This window comes from Leuresthes tenuis, unplaced genomic scaffold (genome assembly GCF_036924035.1).
Source record: "Leuresthes tenuis unplaced genomic scaffold, fLeuTen1.0.hap1 SCAF_18, whole genome shotgun sequence".
NCBI lineage: Eukaryota > Metazoa > Chordata > Actinopteri > Atheriniformes > Atherinopsidae > Leuresthes > Leuresthes tenuis.
The window spans coordinates 21,245,869-21,257,484 of record NW_027325372.1 but is presented as its reverse complement, the minus strand read 5'-3'; the positions used below and the strand labels follow the sequence as shown (position 1 = coordinate 21,257,484).

Sequence of the window (11,616 nt, the reverse complement as noted above, 5' to 3'; positions counted from 1 at the left end):
ATACTTCAGTCAATAACTCAGTTTGGCTCCAGTGCATGTAATCTGTTAAAGACACGATGATCCATGTATCTGCACAGTTGAGCTGTAACCATAGCTCAACTCAACAGTATGAGTAACCGGGCTGACTGTGATGGGTGTCTGGACATTTTGAATAAATTAACTTGGAAAATAATCTAATTAATGTGAGTAATAAGTCACAGCCTAACATGTTGAACTCCACTTGTATCAGCTATGATACAAGATGCATATTATACTGAAGTAAATACTGAATGCTTCTTCAGATTTGAAATCATTACTGATGGTGCTGATAGATGCTGCAGAGGCGCTGCAACTTACACCATCTGCTGACTGACGATGCCACAGACTCCAGGTACAGTACACAGAAAAAAGTAAAAAATCTGCCTTTTTTCACTGTTGTCTCTCTTGTTTCAAATAGCAGAGTTAGCTAGCAAATGTTTGAAGCTAAGGAAACAGCAGAAAGTTTTGAGCTGCATCACCGAACAGTCTTTCAGTCAATATCACACGAGCTGCAAGGACACCTATAATTGATTCATCACAGCCAAGCAGTTTCAAAGCTTCAAAACGTAAGACCTTGAGTTAAGAAGATCATTCAGTTTTTGGAAAGTTGGTGCTGTTGCAAGAACCAGTTAGCCAGTTAATCAGCCAAAATTTCAATAATTTATTGTTTTTTGCTCTTTTGATTTCTTTACATTGTTTTTTAATAAGTACTGTTTCACATGCCTCAATGTGCGAGTTGCCTTGGTGATAATGATATTGTGCATTTACTGTAGCTAGTTATTTTTTTATGTATGTTACTGTGAAAGTATTAGTGAGCAGTACATCCTCCGATCTTTGACATTTTTCCTCCGATCTTTGACATTTTTTCTCCGATCTTTGACATTTTTCCTGATCTAAAAGATCCCAAACTACAATTAATATAAACAATATTGCACACAGTTCAAGAAAAGACACAATGAGACTCTCAGATTGCTCTTTAACTTTGACCTTATGAAGCACCAAACTGAGCCCCCATGAACTGCAGGGATGAAAAACATCACCTTGTGTCATTAATATCGAAGCCCTCTTGCATCATGACATCTTGCATAAGGCGAGCATCTCATTAAAGCAGCAAGACGTAATCTCAAGGCCAAACGTGGCATTAACTGATTCATAATTTACTCTGTTCAAGGAGGCTGCATATGTTTGCTGTTGTGCCCTGCTAAAAGAGCCTACAGCACAGAAAAATGTAATCAATACCTCCAGCACAGCCCACCAGCCCAACCCTAAACTTTGCAGACGAAGACATTTAATCAGTCCTACGAGGAAAGCATTAATATTAATAAACATCAAACTTTACCTTAGAAAACTCAACTGAAAGAGTCTATAAATTGGAAGAAAAAAAGATTTCATCAGCTCTGATTACTGATATAGATATTTGATTACAGAGCTGCCAGCCTTTCTCAAGCTTTTTTCAGTCAGGGCACCTTTCAAAAGTGCATAAAATCTCAAGGCACCCCAGTGTAAAATATGATTAAAAGCGACACTGCATAGCCTAAATGTAAATGCAAATGTCCTGTTTATTTAGACGGGACAGTAATGAACTGATGAAGTTAAATTTGAGGTAATTGTCATTGTATGTTCTCTTTTTAGCCTTACTGTTAGCATCTACCTTTGCGACCTTTGGTGCAGGCTCAGAGCTGGTGGACGAAGGCTCGCATGAGGTAGGCAGAGGCTCCATTTCACAGTCGATCATGTCTGGTTCTTGTGGGGCTTTTCTGTTTAGAAAACCATCCACGATGCTGTTGCTTGTTCCTTGCTCTTTGTGAAATCAAATGTAGTTTTCGTGGTTAAATGATAAAACGTTGACCCCGGTGGGCTGTTGGCGTTGTGGCACGTTATTGACAATGGGTGAGACAGATTTTTATAGGTCATTTTATATATATATATATTTTTAAATGAATTTACAATTGTATTAATCCATTCATATGTAAAAAGAATGTATTTATATATTCAAATATATTTATATATGAAATGTCATATTTGTATTTATTTATTAATTTTGTAGAAATTAAATGTCAGAATAGGTCATTTTTTGGAGGCACACCTGACACAGTCAGGGGAGCACCCCAGTGTGCTGCGGCACCCACTTCGAGAAGGGCTGATATACTGGGTCACATGGGCCAATGATTACAAACCAACATGCTGACTGAATTATGATATAGGCATATGGAATCTGCTGCAGTGTGCACAGCATGTTCTCAGTCAGCCAATAACTCACCTCATCACAGTATATAAATGCTGTGCTGATGTCCTCCCACTTGCTAAATTGTCCCTGTACTTTCTGTAGTGGAGGCCTTGCCATGTGTTTTTCAGTTCTGCAATTATGACACACAGGACACCGGATGTACACATTTATACTAATGCGTTAATGCTTCTGTTTTCTCATGAATTTTGAACCTCTGTTTTGGTCTGTTCCTTTTTGGTTTGATCATGGAATGTCAGAATGATTCAAATCCACTTAATTTATCAGTTGAAATGAGAAAAAGATACAACAGATTAAGTAATTAATGAAGGTAATGGATTAATATTTAGAAGGGAAACTAAAAGTGATGAACTGAACTGCCTTGCATTTACAGTCATTAGTGCTGTATAACAATATTGCATCAAAAATATAGTTTTATGTAATTGATATACAGTAGAATTTGTATTTTTTTCCTTTTCTATACACGCTTCTTACTCCATTACATCGATATTTCATTACAGTATGGTAGTCTGTGAACAGGAAGGTTCTTTACACAGCCTGGTGCAGCTGCAACTACATTACCATTTGTATTGAATTTAGAATATTCTACATACCCACATACACTCATCTACTGTATGTCAAACCATTTGCTGCTGGCATTGATTGTATTCACTTGTGACAACTGCAACCATTTCATACAATCTATTCACTAGAAAAATACAGACAGCATATTGCCATTTCTGCAAAGCATAACGACGTATCACATGAGGGCTATATTTCTCAACCAAAGGAACTCGATGTGTTTGTCAGCACATAGTGACGGCAAGGAAAATGCAGGCTATGCAAGTCTTGTATTTAACATCAGATCACGTTGAATTCATCAGTTTGAATTTAAGTCTCCTACTGACTTCTGAAAGAACATGTTGCAACTTTTTAGGTTAATTGACAACAGGTCAAAAACATGATTTGATATAAAAACAGCCCCCATAGATAGGCTAATAGTTTGAATATTTGATCAGGTACAGTACAGAATATCTTAAAAAGATTAAAGAATTTGGAAACTATATGTTTAAAGAGCACACCTATATAAAAAACAAATTTTCTCTTCTGAAGCCCTATTCTTTAGTTTTGGCTTAGCTCTCTGTCAGTAATGTTTCTCTCTGCTTCTCCAAACCAAGAGCATGAATCACAAGCAACCTCATTCATACAACCCCACTTAAAAAGAAAGAAAAAAAATATTCTAACCTGAATTTCATATCAAACATTGGAATTACGTGGTCTAAACCTGAAGAAAACTATAGAAACAGAAAAAGATCACGCTACACCTCACTCACAGAATGCACCTATGTTCATCCCATGTCCAAAAAAACCCCAAACATTAACATTTTAACAGCCTTAGTAAATATGTTTGCCACATAAAGGATTAAAGCCAAAATGTCTCCATACAAAAGGAGGACAAGAGATGTTAGAAGCACATGGAGAAGAAAGGACTTGTGGAGTTTAGAACCTCTACAGGGAACATTAGGAGCATCTTTCCAGATTTTTGGACCTGATTGTGAGTTTACTCACCCCAATAAAAATATCCAGTTCACTTTTTTACAAATTCAAAAGATCAGCCAGTAAATCTTTTTTGTCTTTTCTCTGCAAAGTCATCCTATCAATTAGTTTACTTTATGACTTGTTTTTGCTCTTGTTGCCGTTACAATATTTTCCAGGATTAGTCTGTAATAACCCCTCAAAGCTGTTAAATCTGGAAAATCTGGTGATATCTGTTTGTGTAATGAGTGAGCATACGGCCCACAGTCATTAACACCTTCATATGCAATACTCTGATAATAGCTAAACTACTAAAGTGTGACCAGACAATCAAACAGGTTTATTCAGCTGGGTCACAAAAACCCACAGAGAATAAAAAGTGAAAATGAGACGCAAAATGAAACACAAAGCCATCTGGATTCCATTATCCTCTGGTGCCTCAATATTCCAGAGCTGCAACATACCTGCAGTGTCCGAAAGTGAAAGGTGCCAGAGATGTGAAGGTAAAGAGGGCGGAAACAAAACCACCACTACTTCAAGAGCTGAACCTTTAAGATTTAATCTAAAAGTACCTGAGGATAGATTTAGCTAAGGTTTCAGGCGCAGATTAACCTTAGCGCATGCAGCAGATGGATAGATGGATTGTTAAAGAACTCAGGGCACCTAATAATAAGCCTAATATTATTCAAATAATAATAATAACGCTAATAATGAACTACCAGTGCTATTTCATGTTTTTTTCTAAACTTAATACTATAATTACTATACTATAGTATACTAATTAATCAACTATAATTGAAAGCAAAATATCAGTTTGGTGGGTGCTGTATAGCTCGACAAGTTGGCACTCCTTCTACAGAGGCTAATATGATCCTGTGTAACACATCATATATTATATACATACACATATATATATATATATATATATATATATATATATATATATATATACCAATACATTAAATCTTATAGACTTTACTTTCTTTTTCACATTACTATATCTCTCACAGAATATTTTTCAGCATCTGAAATCAGTTCTTGTCATTTTGTGTCACTTTTTTGTTGTGCCTACTCTAAAAGATTAAAATAATCCAGAAACATAGGATTTTTTCATTTTTCTCTTTTAAAAGAAAAAAAACCCGTTTCTTCCCTTGTGTAACATACAGATTTGATTTTCACTTTGGACTGACTGAGAGTGTTACACCTTAAACTAGGAGCAATGTTGTGCAAAATGCTGCCATGCTAATAGGACATGACATAGCTGAGTAAATGTACGTTTCTTTAAGGATTTTAAAACTTCAGTCAATAGGAGTTTGATTTTTCTTCCCCCCAGGGAAAAGCTAATTTGTTTTTGCTCTTTCAAAGAGGTCAGGGGTCACCACCATGTGCCAAAGAGCAGTTTCTCCCACTAACACAACACCTTTCAAATGTTGTGCTTGTGTGTGTGTGTATTTTTCACAGAGATAATTGCTCCTAATTAAAATCAGAGTCACTGTCGTGTCAGCTCCCTTCAGCTTTATCTTTTGAGCTGTTTGCAGGCGTTTAGTGGAGCAGACAAGCAGCAAATGGTTGCTTCCACTGCCATCACCGCTATTTACTTTTGCATCAGAGTCCTCCAGTTATCATCTCTCTGCTGTCTGTCATCTTGCGTACATTCAGACTGTTGACAGACCAGACAGATATTACAGATAAACTCCAGCCAGTTAAGGCTGGCTGTTAGCTGGTGGAGGACTGTTGTCCGGCAAAAAGCCGCACCTGTGTGAGCTGGGTGTGTCGCCTCTTATTGGGCAGGTTTAGACCACAATGCAAATACTGGGAATGTCCCACTTTTCTGACCATTTCATTTAGCTAGGTTGGGAAGGAAACAGTCTGTCCTGAAATCATGTTACAAAGCAAAGATAACAAGCAAAGTCTCCTAGATGTTATAGGCAAAATGATCGAAAAACATCTGAGAAGAGCATCTGTCATGTGTGCTTTGATTAGCTTTAATTCAGCCCAAGGCGAAATGATAAACAAATGCATAAAACAAACTGGAGCTCAAGCTTATCACATAACACGGAGAAGAAATGGATGGCGGGCACTCCCCCTGACGCTGTGAAATTGCACTGAAGCAGTGTTGGTTTGTCAGAGCGCAGCGCACCGCGGAGCGCGCAGCTCCGGACGCACCTGAGCAGCCCGAGCTCTGCTGCGACCGTCTCAGAGCTGCCAGCAGCCCTCAACTTGCCCCGAGACTCACACACACTCCTCTGCAACATCTGCCACGTCGTCTCTGACGGAGAGAGACGGAGAGTCGTTGGTGTGGAGTGACATCTCTTCCTCTTTGGCGTCTCCAGCGGACCGATGATTGATCCGCTGCCGAGCCTTTCCGGGCGTGCGTTTTCTCTACAAGACTTTCAGAAGGTTTGAAAGTCCGTGCGCGGGTGAGAGCTCAGATATATATGCGCCACAATGTCCCACAGCATCTCCGAGGAAAACTTGAAGACGTGCTTCACGTTAAGGAGCGCGATGATGAGAGCGAGCTGAACAGATGGACAATAGATCAACAACACACCTGGTAAGTCTGGGAACTAGAAATGAAAGATTCAAAGACATCTATTTGAAATTGCTTTTGCTGTAATGTTTCCAAAATTGTCAAAAGAGTTTGGAGTCACAGTGAAACGGAACGCACAGAGGATCCAAGTCTTTTATCCCTCTTTGAATATAACAAACGCGGTTTTCCTATGGGGGTACTAAAGTTGGATAATGGTTCCAATTAATACTGTCATAATGTCTTCCCATTATTTCTTTATTCTTTGGGGACCTTCACAAGTGTCCCCATGGTAGTCCTGCTTTAGTATTCATCTATTTCTACATTCCTACTGGGGGTGCTGCACCCTGTTCTCTTTCATTTAGGCACATTAAATCATCACTTGCTGCTTGACTGTTTTCAGTAGCTCTCCACTTCTAATCTGATCAGATTTGAGTGAGCGCAGTTATAATATGCAGCCCTCCTCCACCCTTACAGATTCGACCCTTTAGAGGGATTACTTATTTAGCATTTTTCTGCCAGTATTTGAGTAAAGGGGGTACATCTTGTATTGGTGAAAGACTTTGAATAAACATGATGCTTTCCAATGGCACCACACTCTTTTTTGGTATGTATTGTCCTGAGGACACCTTCCGTCAACACCTATTCTTTACTTTGATGCTGTTATCTTGAGATCACAAGTTGGTTGTTCTGTTATCTCAAGATAACAAATCTGATTTTTGAGGGATAACAAGTCAATTTATCCAGTTTTCTTGAGAGATCTGACTCTTGTTTTCTTAATATCACAACTTGTAGTAACCTGTTATCATGAAAAAACAAGTTTTGGTTTGTCAGATCACAAGATAATTATGGTGAGCTTGAAAATGAGTGGTTCCTGTGTTAACAACTCATTTAGTTGTTTATCATCGCCTCTTTATAGAAGGATATACAACATTAAGTCAAGGCGTGTATGTGTAATTCTGGGCGTGCATAAAAGTTTAACCAGCACTGCTATGCTTCAACCAGCAGCTGCCCCTCAGGCAATCACTGTTTGTGGTGACAGGAAAACAACATTTACTAAACCAAACTTACAAAATATATGAATCTGTTATCTTGAGAAAAACAGTCCTTGTTATCACAAGATAATAATATTTAAAGAAACTTTCAAGCATGGCTTCATTCATCTTTTGCACCTTCCAAAGCTAATTTAAAACCTTTAGCAGAACTCTGAAGCTGAAGGTGAGCAAACGGCAGAGAATCCTGCAGACTCTTTCACAAGCAGCACAGATGATCGAGAAGCGCTGCTCTGTCTTTGTTTTTGCAAAGGAGTGCAGTGAGAATACTCATCACATGTTAGTAAGTAGGTGGTTATTGTTCCTCTTTCTACTTTGTGCTCTGCTGGGATCTCTAAACTCCATCTCCATCCTAATAATGGCCCTTTCACGCAAACATCTCTGCTTTCAGGCTGACCACCAAATAGATCCTTTCCTGGCAGCAATTTATTCACCCCATTATCTCTATAAGCCTGTCTCCAACCCTTTAAATCAGCTGATTGACACTTGGTGTCACGCTCCACTTGCAGGTTTAATTTTCAATTAGAGATTGTCACTGTACTCGCAAAACTTCTGAGGAGCTCCAATGATGTGAAGTGTGAGAGACTGCGTATTAAGTGAAGCTTAATTTCAGGGCTTGGATCTCAAGTATCTGATTGGGGTCCTGATCAAGGCACTGATCAGTCACTGAGTACACCTCAGCTGTGATATCCATAGTGTCACGTCAGCTGTGTCTTGATTCTACTGCCCTTAAAAGTTGTAACAAGAGCTTACTAACAAGTCTGGTTTGTGGAAATATTTGACTGTGGATAAAGAGAAAAAGAGTGAAGTCTTTGGTGCATCGAAGCTCAGCCAATCCAGCAGCTGAAGTCCTTGTCCCAGCTGGCCCACATCGAGTCCCAACCCGTGTAATGCTTTGCTGCATGTCATCCTCCCTCTCTCTGCCTGTTTTCTTGCCACTCTCCTACTGTCAAATAAAGGCCACTAGTGCCCAATAAATCTTGTAAAAGAGAGCAGTCCAACTGCCACTTATCATAACACAGAAGTTTAAACATTTGAGTGGATGCAACAACTTCACACAAGTACTCACAAGAATGAGTTTTCATTTTCTTATGCAGACAATCCGTTCTTTGCTACTTATCCAGCTCAGAACAATCCGAGCTTTAAAGGGAAAGTTTGCCACCCCCTACCCCAGACTTTTGGAGTTCTGATCCGTGCCAGATGTCGCCGCACGCCAGAATGGTTCCTCGTTTGATCCAACGTGTCGAGGGGAAGCTAAATGCATGGGATTCAGAGGAAAAAGAGGAAATCTTTTTTTGCCATGTTAATGATAATGAACTAAAGGAACACCATGAGCAAAGGTTGTTTTCCTTACTGCATTGCAGAGCTACTGCGATGTCAGTCATATAAAGTACGCACCCTCAGCGTCTGCAGATACTCCAAACTTGATGATTCGGACTGGTGGAAGGAACAAAAAGTCTTGACACAGACATCCCTAGTTTACATAGCAATATAAAGAGGAGTGGTTCTCAACCATTTTGAGTTGTGACTTCCCAGAGCAATCAGGCTGCTGGTCCCACCTATCAGAGACTCCCAGCAAACAGCCTTGGCCTTCAGCAGAATAAGTGGTTCAGAGTCGCACATGATGTAACAACTTAGCAGGAGACGATGCAAAAACAGGTGCTTCAGACAGACATGTGTACTCTTTGCTGCGGTGTGAAATTAGCTGCAAGTAACACAGATGCTGTGTTATTATATAAGTTAACCAATCCAGTACACAGCAGTGAAGCACGATGCGTTGTGTCAGGAAGTGAAACAATACATAAATACTCACAGATGTGAGACATTTACTCCCCCCCCCCCCCCCATGTTGAATGTTGAGATGATTTCTGAATTACGCTGAAAGAAGAGTGAGGCAGCTATGATCTCACACGACTGGACGCTTTAACTGGACAACCGTGTACACATGCAGAGGAGCGGAAATTAGTTATTAACTGAATCGTGTCCATAACCACAACAGTAGGGACTGTGTGAGAAAGTGTTCTGCTGCCTCAAACCCGCCACTCGGTGGGAGATCAATGTATTTATGGCTGAGTTCACCGAACACACGTGGTCTTTAAGTTCCTTGAATGGTAATTTTTTTTCAGCAGTTACTAAAATCAGCTTTTTATTGGAGCAGAGCGACAGTCTGGAAATGCTTTAACTGACTGCGACTTGACACAAAGTCTGATTGGGATGATTTTCAGTCTCAGTTTTTGTCTGATAAGAGAAAATGTGAGTAAATCAGAGCAGCTTTATTGGGAATTCAGCTATGTTGATATACACTTGTACTGTTTCTACAAAAGACAGAAAAGAAAAAAGCCAAAAAGTTGGAACTTTGGAGCATGTGTGAAGCGCCTATGCCCATTTGAGTCCAGTTGAACATATACACGGAGAAGTGCTTCAATTCCAATCACATCTGGCTGTAATAGTCAGGGCTTGAGGCTCAGTATCTGGTGGAGTTCAAACTTCTTTTTTCTATGGAAAACGGCCTATAATGAACCAGTTTATTGCTCAAAATGCAATTTGGGTACAAATAGGAGGCTTTAAAAGGGTTATTTGAGGAGAAAGTGCATATCTTCCTCCTCTCCATGAAATATAATTTTGCTGCCTGACACCGTCGCTCGAAACCTAAAACCTAAATGGAATACAGGCCTAGTAGCTCCTCTGTGGAAGTGTATGCACAGTTTTATTAAAAATCCATACGCTTCGTTAGCTCTGTTCCAAAAGCTGTCAGCGCCACTTTGAGTCTGTAAAGAAACACCTTCATACTTGACTATGAACAGTGTCACTCAGACACATCACTGGCTTTGCTCCATGTCCCCAGCCTATTCAGCCAAAGCAAATGTCCTCAGTGAGCATCAGAACATCAGCGCCAGCATATTTAAAAGGCTGTGGGTTAAAGACAGTCTACCTATTTAGTACATTTATAATTCAGACAACGAAAAGCAGGCTATGCTGCCTTTCCATTTTCAGTCATGAACATTAGATATTGAATCAATAATAAAGGTTCTCTATGTAGGGATATAAAACCTCACAAAAGCGTCAGTCCCTCATTGTGACTCATAATCTAATAGGCACTCACCATCTCCTCCCTTCACAACTGTACATATGTGATTCATTCGTGAGAAGTACTCTTTCAGTAATTATTGCGGCTGAAGAGCGATATTTTGCGTCATTCTAGATTATGAAATCATTTTCTCTCTGCTTATTCTTGCAGGCAAAGAACTTAATTGTCGTCATCTTTTGAGTACTGTCTGTCAGTGAAAATCAATTGGATTTAGCAGCCAAACAGGTAATGGTTTGAGAGTCATGCAAAATCTCATTGTACCATACAGACGCATGCCTCAGGCCTCTCACAGATATGAAGATGAAATGGATGCGGATGTATCATTGATGCATGGGTTGCTGATTTATGCAAAGAGTCATGTAAATTCTGTTTGCCTGTGCAACTGGTGGCAAAAGAACAATGCAGGTTTGAAAGTGCTCTGTTTCTGCTTTAGGTACTGTTTCTAATGCAGGAAAGAGAAAAAAATTGTACTCATTTTTTTTTAATCAGCTCTTTTCACACAGTTCCAGATCCATCATTTGAAATATGATCACACAGATATTGTAAAGGTGTGATATGTTGGGGGGAAAAAAAAGACCCTCTGGACTGACAATTAGAAGAAAGATCAGAGCCTGTGACATATTCTCTACTCCCCTCAGCTAATGAGGTGAAGATGTGGAGTACTTCAACAGAAGCCATTTTTACACTTGAAATCTTATGCGATAGTTGCTTGATTTAGGTTTTACCAACATGGAAGTAAATCCGCATGGTGAAATTACACGGTGGAACTGAAATGTGTGAAAACGACTCTCGTATTTATTTCGTATTCATTAACGTCATTAGATATTGTACTTGAAGATCTACATCTGATTTAGAAACATGCTGATACTGAAGGGTGAAACTGGGCTGTCAGTGTAGCAGCGTGAGTGATGAGAGGACCGACGGGTTGTCCGAATTATGGAACGTAACCGTTCATAGGAAGCATCCAGTTAACAAAGTAATGTCATCACAATAATGTTAATCTTTCAAAGAGTAACAGCAATAAATCCTAAGAAGTTGGCATGCGTCGTCCTCATTATGTAAGCTGTTAGCACCTACTGTGCATAAACCCTGATGGATTATTTCTCAGATCTTTACATTTCCCTTGTTTGATGTTCAAGCACAGAGAGATGGAACTGATTCCTCTCAGTTT

General features: G+C 39.5%; 1 protein-coding gene across 1 annotated transcript in view; it reads left to right on the top strand.

Annotated features, from left to right (window-relative positions):
* Nucleotides 1-5,921: 5,921 nt before the first annotated feature.
* Nucleotides 5,922-11,616, top strand: part of kcng2 (potassium voltage-gated channel, subfamily G, member 2) — a 35,118-nt gene continuing 29,423 nt past the window's right edge. Inside the window, exon 1 of the mRNA XM_072370980.1 lies at nt 5,922-6,332. The gene's annotated coding sequence lies outside the window, so the exon portion shown is untranslated. The remainder of the gene's footprint in view (nt 6,333-11,616) is intronic.